This window comes from Gigantopelta aegis, chromosome 6 (assembly GCF_016097555.1).
Source record: "Gigantopelta aegis isolate Gae_Host chromosome 6, Gae_host_genome, whole genome shotgun sequence".
Lineage (NCBI taxonomy): Eukaryota > Metazoa > Mollusca > Gastropoda > Neomphalida > Peltospiridae > Gigantopelta > Gigantopelta aegis.
Window position 1 is genome coordinate 55,557,610 of NC_054704.1, and position 14,493 is coordinate 55,572,102.

Consider the following 14,493-nt stretch of genomic DNA (forward strand, 5'->3'; position numbering starts at 1 on the left):
TTCATGTTTATTACATTTGGATTATAAAGCTTACAAAACGTCTCGAATACAAAGCATTATATCAATGAATATAAGAAGAAGAAAAAACATTTAAAGACAAAGTTCATAGATCTTGTGTCTGCATTGTTCTCTCTCAAACTTCCATTGAAAAGTAGAAGATATAATTATGTGACTTTTAAAAAACAACAATACACACAAACAATTTCCCCAACAACCACCCCCCAAAAATCAAAAACAAACAACCAACCTACAAACAATCTCCACAACAAACAACAAACAAACAAACAAACAAACAAATAAATAAATAAACAACAACAAAAAACCCCATAAACAAACCAAAAAACAACAGAGAAACGTGAATGGAAATGCTTCGAAATTAAAGAAAAATCTATAATTGTTTTTTTTAGTGGTTTTCTTTTCTTCTCCACAGTCTGGTAATTATAGCCTAACTGATATACAATGTATATAAAGATCGGCGCAAATAAATTAAAGGAACATTGTAAAAACGTTATTTTTATTTTTTTATTTAAGCATTATTCTCCTTGGCAAGAATTATTTAAACTTCATATATAATATGTGTCCTTGTTCAGTTTCAGTGGTCCAAAGTCTGTGAATTCATGCACTTCGTATAGGGTATACTCTTTAAAATATAACATTTCTTAAAGGGACATTCCTGAGTTTGCTGCATTGTAAGATGTTTCCGACTAATAAAATATTTCTACGATTAAACTTACATATTAAATATATTTTCTTGTTTAGAATATCAGTGTCTGTATATTCTATGTGTTTCTGGTCGTCTTAATGTTTGTAAGAAGCCCAAACTAGATTTTGTCATCAAATAATTTCGTACGTACGAAAAAATATTTTATAGGAAATAAAATGAAAATTAACCTAGTACAGATATTAGAACGATCAGAAACACATTTAATATAAAGCCACTAATATTCTAAAGAAGAAAATATATTTAATATGTAAGTTTAAACGTAGAAAAAATTTATTAGTCGATAACATCTTAAAAAATTGCAGCAAATTCAGGAATGTCCCTTTAATAACGCGGTTCACTAGGATAGTAATTATTTATAAAAAGAGGTGTGGCGGTGTTGACAAACAGTTACGGTTTTCACATCATTTATACTTACGATGATAGATGATAAACATGTACTGACTCATCTTTCTGAATGAATACCAAACAGTGAAATAGCACGGCAATATTTAAGCTGTATTTTCAGGGAGCACAAAAAAGGTTCCAGTTCTTACAATAACCAGACAGTGGATATAATTACATGGTCATCCAATTAAAGCGGAAAAGACAATAGGATACGAAATGATTGTTTGTTTAACGACACCTCTGCACATTTTAAAGTTATTTCATATTTATTTAAAGCTACTTGGTATCTAACATATGGTTATCTAGATATTTTACCAACTTCACAATGGCAGCATATTACGGTACTAACATACCTTGTTTTCTCTTTCAATACCCCCTGAAATGTTTTACATGTGATAAACATTTACTGAGTAAGCATCCAGCTGCCACAAAAATAAATGTTGGATACAATTATACAATTAAATAGCCAAGACAATAGGAATACAAATGAATATAAATTTTGTTCAGCGACACCTCAGTACAATTTAAAGCTATTCCATGTAGAACATATGATTATTTAGACACTTGATCAAAATTGTAACGACAAAATGTAACAAAAACATATTGTCATCATATTATTTTTTATTAGCTATGATAAATTGCCAAGGTATCTTCAAATCATTCATTTATGATGATCTCTGAGTGAATAAAATCCATTTAATAGATCAATATATTAATTATGGCCGTTACGGTGTTGACAGAGAATAAACATACGCAGTGACCCTTCCTTTGTTAACTGAAAATGATGACATAGTCTGTTGGAAAGATTGTTGTTTTTTCTATATGGAAGGAATCATGTAGCATGATTTAAAACTTGTTTTATACACAATAAGTTGTGTTTGCTGACCGGAGTTGCGGTGTTGACGTGTTATCTACAAAACAGAGAAGGATTATCATGCAAAATAAACCATAAGTGTAATTTCAGACTGACAAAACATGTATTCAATCTTGAAGTCTTTATCAATTGACTGACTGACTGCTGTAAAATGCTGAATGGAATCAGTTTTGGGTTATTTTTACTCAGTAGATTCAGTCTCATGGCCCTGATTTGTAACATGGTAATTTCAGGTTTGTCACCCTATTAAATCAAGCATTTGTTCATAATTTCAGGTGCAGGTGTGCTAAAAACATTTCTGTGTGAGTTTGTAATTAATATTTAATTATCTAAATGATGTTTATCTCAGTCTTCATACTTTTAATACATTTTAGGGATGAGTAAGGCAATCACACACACACACACACACACACACACACACACACACACACACACACACACACACGCGCGCGCACACACACACACACACACACACACACACAGGGACACATACACCATAAAACTGCCGGTTGATAAATTGCATTGTAAACTGAAACCCAAAATGACATATCATCGATAAAAATAAACGATTAATAACATACATATTACAAAAATTTTCGGATGACAATACAATAATAATGTGTAATCAATATTACTAATTAATGTGGAAATAATAGCCGCCGATCAGATCCAATTGTATTGGCTTTCTGTCTTCAGCGTGCTTAAACGGAAAGAAGGAACTGATGTCTGGCGCTAGTTTTACAAATTATTTCCCCAAAGTGCTGAAAAAACAACAACCCCAGATTAATTAAAAACAGAGAGAAAAAAATAAAAGAGAAAAAATAAACCGTTAATTGCAGAAGTTTCACACGTAGCTTTATGGTGTAATATTGAATAGTAGTCAATTGGTATTTAACGACTCCCCAGCACAAAACAAAAAAGCAAAACAAACACAAAACATAACATAACAAAACAACAACAACACCACCATGAAGAAGCAAGAGAAAAGAAAAAGAAAAATCCAACAGAAAAAAGAAGAAGAAGAAGAAAAAAGAAAACTACTTTCGAGTCAATCAGCTTCATCACAAACTTCTTAAATTATCACTAAAACCGAGTTTAAACAGGTGTGAAAAACGCACTGACGAGTATCAACGTAATATATCCTCCTCTCAAAAAGAATTCATTAAAAAAAAAAAAAAAAAAAAATGTTACGGTCAAACAGTGGAAACAGTAAGTGTCCAGAGCTTAGGTACACACAAATCAGTATTGCACCAAAAATTTAATTCCAAACGAAAAACATGGCTCAAAAGATTATAAGAGATATTTATGGAACTAATTTAAAAACATGGCTCAAAAGATTATAAGAGATATTTACAGAACTAATTTAAAACATGGCTCAAAACATTATAAGAGATATTTACAGAACTAATTTAAAAACATGGCTCAAATCCTTATAAGAGATATTTACAGAACTAATTAAAAACATGGCCCAAAACATTATAAGAGATATTTACAGAACTAATTAAAAAAACATGGCTGAAAATATTATAAGAGATATTTACAGAACTAAGTTAAAAACATGGCTCGAAACATTATAAGAGATATTTACAGAACTAATTAAAAAAAACATGGCCCAAAACATTATAAGAGATATTTACAGAACTAATTAAAAACATGGCCCAAAACATTATAAGAGATATTTACAGAACTAATTAAAAAAAACATGACTAAAAACATTATAAGAGATATTTACAGAACTAATTAAAAAAAAAACATGACTAAAAACATTATAAGAGATATTTACAGAACTAATTAAAAAACATGGCTCAAAACAAGAGATATTTACAGAACTAATTAAAAAACATGGCTCAAAACATTATAAGAGATATTTACAGATCTAATTTAAAACTCTTTGCGAGATACAGAATGTTTACTGGTGCTGTATTCCACAAACTTCTCACGGTCAGCAGCAGCCACGAGAGTGTTGCTAATAAGTCATGTCATCAAGGCGTCCTCAAGTGAATCCAGTTTTTCGCAGCAAGCATATCATTGATCATCAAAGACTCTCACAGGACAACGATTTCATATAGATTGATGAATTATGGCTCCACCCAGCTGATACTGTCGATTCAATAACAATAAAGAAGAACTAACTTTTTAGTAATTACATTCTGTCGCAGCTGATTAACAGTAGCACAACGCCAAAAAGCGACGCCTGCGGTTGTATATCGATGCTTAATGGGTCTCCCAAGATTTCTCTGTTTAGATCATAAAATGGTTTTGGCATTTGCTGTAGTTTACTCATCTTCATGATCATAGGCGTCAGAATATGGCAACCATTAGGGAATGGGTTGGGGAGAAGATATTAACTAATAATACTTAACACACTGTCCTGAAAAAGAGGTGTGATTAATTGTGAGCTCTACTCTTGTGAACTTTCCAGATAATTGGAGCAGTAAACTACATGTTAAATCAAATTCATATTTGTTCGCCTTCAGATAATAATTCAGAGTTTGGAGGGAATGCTACTATTACTATGAAGTTATTGACAAATCAAATCAAGTTGGGGCTACTTAAAACGGCCAGAAATACATTAAATATACCGATACTAACATCCAAAACAAGAATCTGTATTTAGTATGCAATTTTAGTCGTTAAAATATTTTATTAGTCGAAAACCTTTTACAATGCATTGAACTCCCGATAGACTCTTTAATCCATCGTTAATAACGGTGTTTACAGGAACAACGTTTCTGATTTATAATGATTAACCATTTCGTCCTCAACCCGAAGCACAGACCTTTATGACCTTTTACAAGGTCAAGCATATCTGGCCTAACGTAAGGTAATTACAACGTTTAGTGTTAAGAATAAGAACATACGTCATTTCCTTGGCTGATAGTTGAAGCAGCTGGACCTTGTGCGCAGGTCGGCGTGCTTCAACTGTTATTAGATATAATCACAAATGTTATCGCTTTACCAAACAACAAAGCCACTTAGCCGAGTTGTATGCCCAGGACAGCATGTTTCGACCTTAATTGGATATAATCACGCAAATATGATACACCTTTGCCAGAAAAGAAAACCGTTCAGCTGATCTGAGTGCCAGTTCAACGTGCTTGAACCGTAACTGTATATAATAACGCAAACATAATGCACCTGTGCCAGAAAACAAAACCGTTTAGCTGACCTTTGTGCAGGACAGCGTACTTGGACATTAATAGGATATAAACGCACATATGTTATACCTTTACTAGAGAAAAAGCCACTAAGCCCAGCTGTGTACCCAGTTTATTGAATATAATCACCAAAATATATTATACTAGTACTTTTGAAAGAGGAAAAAACAAAAAACACAAAACATTGCTACATGAAAGATAAAGCCCCAAAGTATCTAATAAACTGAAGTTTGAAAACTGGCATTTCAGTAGAACTATCTCATTCAATGTTAGGTTCAGACTATTATGTGTCACGACGAAGTTGGCCAACTCGATGGTTGCATTGTAATTTCCACCAACTCCCTACTTACGATGGGTGCGCTCAGATTAACAATTAATGGGTCGTAGGAGTTGTATACGACAAGAATCGAGTTGTAAGAGTGCCCAGTCTAGCAAATGAACAGTCGTGATAGTTGGTAGTCTGATCCTAGTATAGAACATACCCAGGACTCGAAATTAAGGATTTGCTACCTCCGGCAATTTTGAAATATTTCCTCTGTAAACAAAGAAGTTTGTTTTGTTTAACGACACCACTAGAGCACATTAATTAATTAATAATCGGCTATTGGATGTCAAACATTTGGTAATTCTGACACAGTTTTCTAATGCAGCAAGGGTTCTTTTATATGCACTTTGCCACATACAGGATAGCACACACCACAGCCTTTGATATATCAGTCGTGGTGCACTGGCTGCAACGAGAAATAGCCCAATGTGCCCACCGACGGGAATCGATCCCAAACCAACCGCGCATCAAGCGAACGCTTTAACACTGGGTTGCGTCCCGCCCCTTCCGCTGCAAAATGCCAACCAACGGCAATGTTGAGACTGCCTACAGCCATTTTAAAACAGTAAGTGCTGCAACAAATATAAAAACCAAAAAGGCTGTCTTTCAACAGAAGGTAATCATTTTTATCCAGCGGCAGAAAATCTGCCATCGGTAAAGCCTCTGACTTATGACAGTTCATATCTCAACCAAGACAATTGCCATCGGTGCTGTCGTTAATTTCGACCCCTGCATACCGGGGTCGATGGAGCATTGATTAAGGCTGTCCGAATCAAGGACAATAGGTGCTGGGTTCGTTTCTCCGTACAGTCTTCAGCCCAGAGCCAGAACAGATCGATTTGAAGATATTAGACCATCACGCTAATATCTCTCTCACTACTAATCAATAATAAGTCTATATCCTTGAGAAATGACCCCGCTTGAATAGGGAACCATGTCAGCATGCTTGAACCGTAACTGGATATAAGCTTGAAGGTAATTTATCACCCACGTTAAAAGCTTTTTCGGATCTCAGAAAATTTAATGTGAAAAATTCACGCTTTTAAATAGTGATCACCATTTTACAAAATCAAAACTTGTCGATCTGGAATAATCCTTTTCCTAGACGCAAGTGACAGTCCATTAAATTTGTATAAACCACTCTGTGCAATCCATCCATCCATCCATCCATCCATCCATCCATCCATTCGTGTGAAATATTCCTTTATATGGTTTGAGTTTCAGTCCATTACGGTGCCAGGAAGTAAACAGCTATTCATTTTAGGATGAACCCAGAATCATAGATGCATTTTGTGACCACTGAACAAAATCCATTAAAACGCCATGTCAAATAAAAACAAATAATTATAAATTGAAAGTGATATGGTCATACGCGACTTATATTTTCCATTGAATACTGTTATGATGTTGTCCTAAACAGATGAACCATTAGCAAGAAGATAACGTTTCCAATAGTCGGAAATAATGATTAAGTGTGCCTTCCCATGCGGATAGTCACAACTTCTGTTATTAACCCCCCAAAACAACAACAACGATAAAAACAACAACAACAGCAGCAGCAGCAGAAAACAACAACAACAACAAAACAACAATAACAACAAAACAACAACAAATGAAGACCACCCAAAATCCCATCAAAACAAAACACACACCTCCAAAAAACCCCAACAAAACAACAAAAACAAACCCACAACAAAAGAAACAAGTGTGCTTTCCGATGCGGATAGTCACAATGTCTGTTATTAAACCCCCAAAACAACAACAACGATAAAAACAACAACAACAACAGCAGCAGAAAACAACAACAACAACAACAAATACTGAAGGCTCCCAAAACCCCCCAACAAAACAACAAAAACAAACCCACAACAAAAGAAACAAAATACCCCCCCCCAAAAAAAAAAAAACCCCACCCCAAAAAACAAACCCTAACCAAAAAACAAACACCACCAAAACAACATCTCCATAATCCCTAACATCCCCCAAAACAACAACAACAACAATAACAAACAAAATAAAACAACCAAGAAAACCCCCCCAACCCTCACCAAAACCAAACCAACCAAAAAGAACGACAAATCAGGGTTTTTATTAGTTAGCAATTCGGATAGGTTTATTTCATTACAAACACTCTCAATTCTGTGAAATCAGACTGTATCTCAATGTGTTAATCCTTTCTTTAAAAACAATAAAAACACACACACACAAAAACAAACAAACAAAAACAGTAACCAACCAATCACCAACCAACATCCCCCCCCAAAGACCCCCCAAAAACACCTGTGTGTTGGAGAGGAGGCACATGCCCCCCCCCCCCCCCCCCACACACCCTTGTCTCCCGCTTCCTACGCCAGTGCGATCAGTTCTCAAAACCCACAAAAGAGTCCTACTATAACTGTAAAGTGTTCGGAGTGATCCAGTAGTGTTTTACTGAATCGATCGAAGAAAACAATTTAGCCAATTTTGTTAGTGATCCCACAATTCCCGAGGGGAGTCGGTGGATCGTATGGCATGGCAATCTTGAGCCCGATCCAGAGGCCATCATGGACTCCTGGGCGCGATCGCTCCAGAAGCATATCCGATATGAAACCGCGTTGGGACGCAAGACGCATCTCCGCCGTCAAATTTCAGTGTAATTTTTCATTTCATATAACCAGATCAATCATTGTGACATCTCTGATAGATAATTTATGTGATATTTTTCCCGTTATTATATCCAAACTAATCTGATTACGACAATCTAGATTCACGCTTAATGAGTTAAAAACACATCGTAGAAAATAATGCGAGCATCATGTTTAAAAAAAACCATGTTTGTGTTTGCGTGTGTATATACTGAAATGATTTTGTGTGGGTTTTGTGTGTGTGTGTGTGTGTGTGTGTGTGCGTGTGTGTGTGTGTGTATGTATCTCTATATATATATATATATATATATATATATATATATATATATATATGTGTGTGTGTGTGTGTGTGTGTGTGTGTGTGTGTGTTTGTGTGTGTGATAGTATGTGTGTGGTTTGTGTCTATGTGCGTGTGTGTTTGTGTGTGTATGTGTGTGCGTGCGTGTGTTAGAAACAGTGTGTGTGTTTGTATGTGTGAGAGAGTTGGTGGGTATATGCATGTCTGTGTTTTTGTATGTGTCTGTGTATTTGTGAGAGAGAGAGAGAGAGAGAGAGAGAGAGAGAGAGAGAGAGAGAGAGAGAGAGAGAGAGAGAGAGAGAGAGAGAGAGAGAGAATGCATACAGACGTGAATGGATGAATGACTGAATGTTTATCGACACCCCAGCACGAAAAATGCATCGGCTATTGGGTGTTAAACTATGGTATATGCAAACATTAAATGGCATGCACACGTGTGCATACTCAAATAAATTACATGTACATTCATCCATCTCACGATTTTCATGATAACATTTTAATCAGACGTGAAACCATACGAGGGATCGCGATATGATACGTATTCCGATACTCCTAACTTTGTATACTTAGAGATAATTAAACGGGTTCATTTTTGTCCCCATGGGCAAAAACTTCAGTTCAAATTTTTGAAACACCATAAACCTTTGTCAAAAGAGAAAACTTTACTGAATGTACTATGACTAACACGTTCTTAGCCTAAATAGGAAGGGACCGTGCGCATATGATGATGTAAGACCGATCTTAATATTTTAGGAAAAGAAGGTTTTACAAACCTACTTTATGTAAAATGTTGTGCCGATTCCAATAACAGCAGTCTTATTGACCCTACTTAAGATAAAATTGCCATTTTAGCCATTTGTTTGGCCAAAATTGGCCAAAATCAGCTATTATACGGACGGTCTAGTACTATTTCTAAATATTGTACATTACAGTTTTGTGGTCAAAGTCTGGCCGAAGAAAAACGATCTCTCATCTATGCGGCCAACGTTTGGCCACATTTAGCCAATATTTGGCTATTTTTCATAGAAATAGTAATAATATTGTACTGAATATGAATAGCATAAAATTAATGATTAAATGAAATTTTCGAAGGCAAATACAGACAGAAAATACACAAATGGCATATTATAGTTTTCAAAATTCAGGTTTAACCAAAATAACGTCTGCTGCTTTGTGCTGGGTTTTATATCTCACTAATTTATGCACTATTTGTATTTATTCTGAGCACACGTCTATTCAGTGCATAAATGTTAGCAATAGCTGCTACAGAGTTGTACATATTCAAAATTGCATTTCAGCTTAGTTTAATCTAATGACAGCTTACCATTCCATTGATTTTGAGATGAAAGGTTTTGTTGTTGGCATGTTTATACTTAATTTAAGCTGGCTTATTTTGGACATACTTATTTTGAACATACTTATTTTGGACATACTTATTTTGAACATACTTATTTTGGACAAATCCTTTATCGTTTTAGCTTTGGTGCAATCTAAATCCCTGCATGAGTGTCGAGCATATGGAATTGCTCTTGCTACTAGAAAACAGCTGTATTGGGATAGGTAGAATGCAGTGAGGAACCTGGCATGCTGTAAAAGGTTTGCCACCTAAAATCATATCTACATATATCTAGAGTCACAACCTAGGTGTACAACCTTGCCAACAAGCTACTGGAAATTTGTTATTCGCTGTTAACTATCGTGTCCCTCTGCGAAATTCACGTAGTGTTTTTCACTTGCCCAGTAGTCGGTCTCTGATTTTATCTCTTTTTGAAAAGTGTTTAATTTATGTTTGAAGTTGATTCCAATGGATTTTTTCCCCCAAGGAATCCGTTGGTGCTAACCGATTTTTGATAAAGTGTGTCCAACATGACCTCTCGGACCCCCATTTTTTTTCTAGGGGTCAACATGAAAACTTATATATGTAAATGTTGGTCGATTTGAATACTTTTTGCATCGATTTATATTAATTTATATTAATTCAATCAAATAATTTTCAAAATCCAAGATGGCCGCCATTATGCTCATCATTCAAAACGGCCGCCAAAATGGTGAAATGTTATAATGGGTTCACAGCTTTGTAGCAGATTGATAAAAAATAACCCACAAATAGAGAAATGTTATCAGATATGGCATCTAATATACAGACTTTGTAAAACAAGTGTGGAAGTTAGTAGTTGTTTTACAAATTATAACAGTGAATTATTTTTGTGGGATTTATTATTGTTGGGTGGGTGGGTGGGTGGGGGGGGGGGGACTGATCGACTATTATGAAACAAAATATTAATTTTGTTACCTTTACCTTTTTTTCTAGCAAATTTGATATGGAAACTGAAGGGGGAAATTGTAAAACAGGGTATAAGCTACCACAATCAGTTGTTTAAAGTACTCCTAAGATTAACTGTAGATAGATTTCATAGACTCTACATGCAACAACCCTCATCTTGATAATACGCACACCTGTTTTGTCACCTTGTCAGGGGAAGTAAGCTATTTCTACAGAAATTGCCGTTTAAAGTAAAGTTTGTTTTATTTAACGACGTCACTAGAGCACATTGATTTTTTTATCTTATCATCGGCTATTGGTCATTCTGACACTATTTTCAGAGGAAACCCGCTGTCGCCACATAGCCTACTCTTTTTACGACAGGCAGCAAGGAATCTTTTATTTGCGCTTCCCACAGGCAGGATAGCACAAACCATGGCCTTTGTTGAACCAGTTATGGATCACTGGTCGGTGCAAGTGGTTTACACCTACCCATTGAGCCTTGCGGAGCACTCACTCAGGGTTTGGAGTCGGTATCTGGATTAAAAATCCCATGCCTCGACTGGGATCCGAACCCAGTACCTACCAGCCTGTAGACCGACGGCCTGCCATGACGCCACCGAGGCCGGTGCTTGCCGTTTAAAGTCTGGCCTCGGATACACTTGATACAGTAGTAAACAATAAAACAATAAAACTTACACCGCAACACCCTGGGAGAATGGCCGAATGGATCACTGATATGTGGGTTTCCTAAATATGGTCGACTTCCAATGTACAGGAAAGAGTTTTCCAGTTCTTATTATACTGTTTTATTTTCAACCGCCAAAACTTTGACAAAAATATACCTTATATCTATGAAGTGATGAAAAATATTCAAAATCTCAGAATCCCTGCTGTTTATTAGCATCTCTTGAATGAAAGGTTTTAATGCATCCTTGCGTGGTGAAAAACACACTAAAATACCACTGAATCAGATCATGGAAGTACCCATCAACAGATTCTCCAAGAAGACTATAACTTCTGAGCCATAACAACCATCTGTAACTACTTCAGAAACAGATGCCACAAATACAGTGATCATGGCACGAAATAACATCACATTTTATAACTTAACAGAAAACCCAGACAAAGGGATAATTGTTTGTTGCAATTCTTGATAATTTTGATGAGAAAAAACACAACTGGATCTGACTTATTTAATATGGCGTGGCGATCACAAAAAAACCCCGCTACTTATAATAAGCGAGGTGTCAGCAGGACATCATCAAAATCTTTGTTGTTAAGAAACAATATCCAACTTCTTTCCTCACAACCACCAACATCAGTTCCATCTTGGGAAATACAGTACAGTAGTGTAGATGCAATGCGAGTTGTATGAGTAATTCCCATCAATGACCTTTCCACTCTAACTTTAAAATCCTAGGTACACATGATTGTGAAGTACCTAAAGTTACTGCCAAATACTACTCTTCATCTCGTTTGTGATGGTTATTGCTCAGAAAGGGTACAACTGAACTTGTCCAAAGAATGTCCAGACAAAAGTAGAGAACAGAGACTCTTTGATCTCAGTCAAATCTTACTAAAGCTGTGGGAATGGAATGACTTTATTTTACATATGATACTAACAAACAACCGAAAACAAAACAGAACTCATTGGTGACTACTTGGTGTCTGGTCTTTTACATATCTACAGTACATCTATATCACAAAAGATACCCAGTATAGATAAGCGTACGAGACAGGGAGGCACGGGTTGGGGGAACTGCCCCCTAGTGCTGGCGCAAAACCTCAATTTCGGGCAAAAATTATAGAGATATTCAGGATAATGTGCTAACCTGAGACCTTTTTATCATGCATTTCCATCATTCTACCCTCAAAATTAGTTGTAATACATATACAAATGCGTAGTGATTCAATCTATATAGCTGTTTGGTAGTATTGCTAATATTAATTAAAACAAATTTAATTCGGAAAAAACCCCCCAAGCCTGCCTCCCCCCACCCCTACAAAAATGGGAGTCTATACGCCTATGCCAGTATAGATATATATTTGCAAATACTTGCAGTCCAGATAGGGACGTCTCTGACTTTCGTTAATTCCACAAAGAAGCTAACCCAAGATTTGCACTACATATTGTGTATGCTTCGTCGAAGCACGCAGGCACATATATCTCATAGCTGATTACACTGATGTGTACATACTGCACAATGTTGGTTAAAATGTAACACGGATAGTCATATTGTCAGATTGTAATTTTTATTTGTATTTGCCTTTATACATGATGACGTTTTACATATTATTCATATCGAATACAATATAATTAGTATTTCTATGGCTAATAACCATTTTAGGTCACACATTGACGAAATGTGGCCAAACATTGTCCACATTGATGAGATTGTTATTCTTTGTCGAGATCTAGACCACAAAATAGTGCTACACAATATTTAGAGGCTTATTAGATTCAATATGGCAACACCAGACTAATCATATAACAAATCTCCGATTTTGGCCATTTTTGGTAATGCATGGTGGTGATGGTGATGATGATAATGATGGTGGTGATGGTGATGATGATAATGATGGTGGTGATGATAATGATGGTGGTGATGGTGATGGATAATGATGGTGGTGATGATAATGATGGTGATGATGGTGATGATGATAATGATGGTGATGATGATAATGATGGTGGTGATGATAATGATGGTGGTGATGATAATGATGATGGTGATGGTGGTGATGGTGATGATGATAATGATGGTGGTGATGATAATGATGGTGATGATGATAATGATGGTGATGATGGTGGTGGTGATGATGATGGTGATGATGATAATGGTGTGATGATAATGTGGTGATGATGGTGATGATGATGATGGTGATGATGATAATGAATGATGATAATGATGGTGATGATGATGATAATGATGGTGGTGGTGATGATAATGATGGTGATGATGGTGGTGATGATATGATGGTGGTGATGATGGTGTGGATGGTGATGATGATAATGAATGGTGATGATGATGATGATGATGCTAATAATGGTGGTGATGGTGGTGATAATAATGGTGATGGATAATGATGATGATGCGATGATGATAATGATGGTGATGATAATGATGGTGATGATGATAATAATGATGGTGATGATGGTGATGATAATATGGTGATGATGATAATATGGTGGTGATGATAATAATGGTGGTGATGGTGATGATGATAATGATGATAATGATGGCGATGATGATAATGATGGTGATGATAATGATGGTGATGATTTTAATGATGGTGGTGATGATAATGATGGTGGTGATGATGGTGGTGGTGATGATAATGATGGTGGTGATGATAATGATGGTGGTGATGGTGATGATGATAATGATGGTGATGATGGTGGTGATGATAATGATGGTGATGATGATAATGATGGTGGTGATAATGATGGTGGTGATGATGATGATGATAATGATGGTGATGATGGTGGGATGATGATGATGATGATAATGATGGTGGTGATGGTGATGATGATAATGATGGTGGTGATGATAATGATGGTGGTGATGGTGGTGATGGTGATGATGATAATGATGTACTTCATATCGTTTTTCTGTGTACTCTTTGAACATTATTTTGGTTATAACTGAATTTTGAAAACCATAAAATGCCATTTTGTATTTTCTGTCTGTAGTTGGATTCATAAATCGGATTAAAATGTATTCATGAAATTTTACTGCTATTCATATGGAGTACAATTTCTGTAGTTGGATTCATAATCGGATTTTCATTACATTTCCTATGAAAAATAACATGAAATTTTGTATTTTTGACAAATATTGC

At 35.7% G+C, this 14,493-nt stretch overlaps 1 long non-coding RNA gene across 1 annotated transcript in view; it reads right to left on the minus strand.

Moving 5' to 3' along the window:
* Positions 1 to 1,008: 1,008 nt before the first annotated feature.
* LOC121376065 overlaps positions 1,009 to 14,493 on the minus strand; it is a 34,810-nt gene continuing 21,325 nt past the window's right edge. The window contains exon 3 of the long non-coding RNA XR_005958395.1: positions 1,009 to 4,082. This is a non-coding gene — a long non-coding RNA (uncharacterized LOC121376065). The remainder of the gene's footprint in view (positions 4,083 to 14,493) is intronic.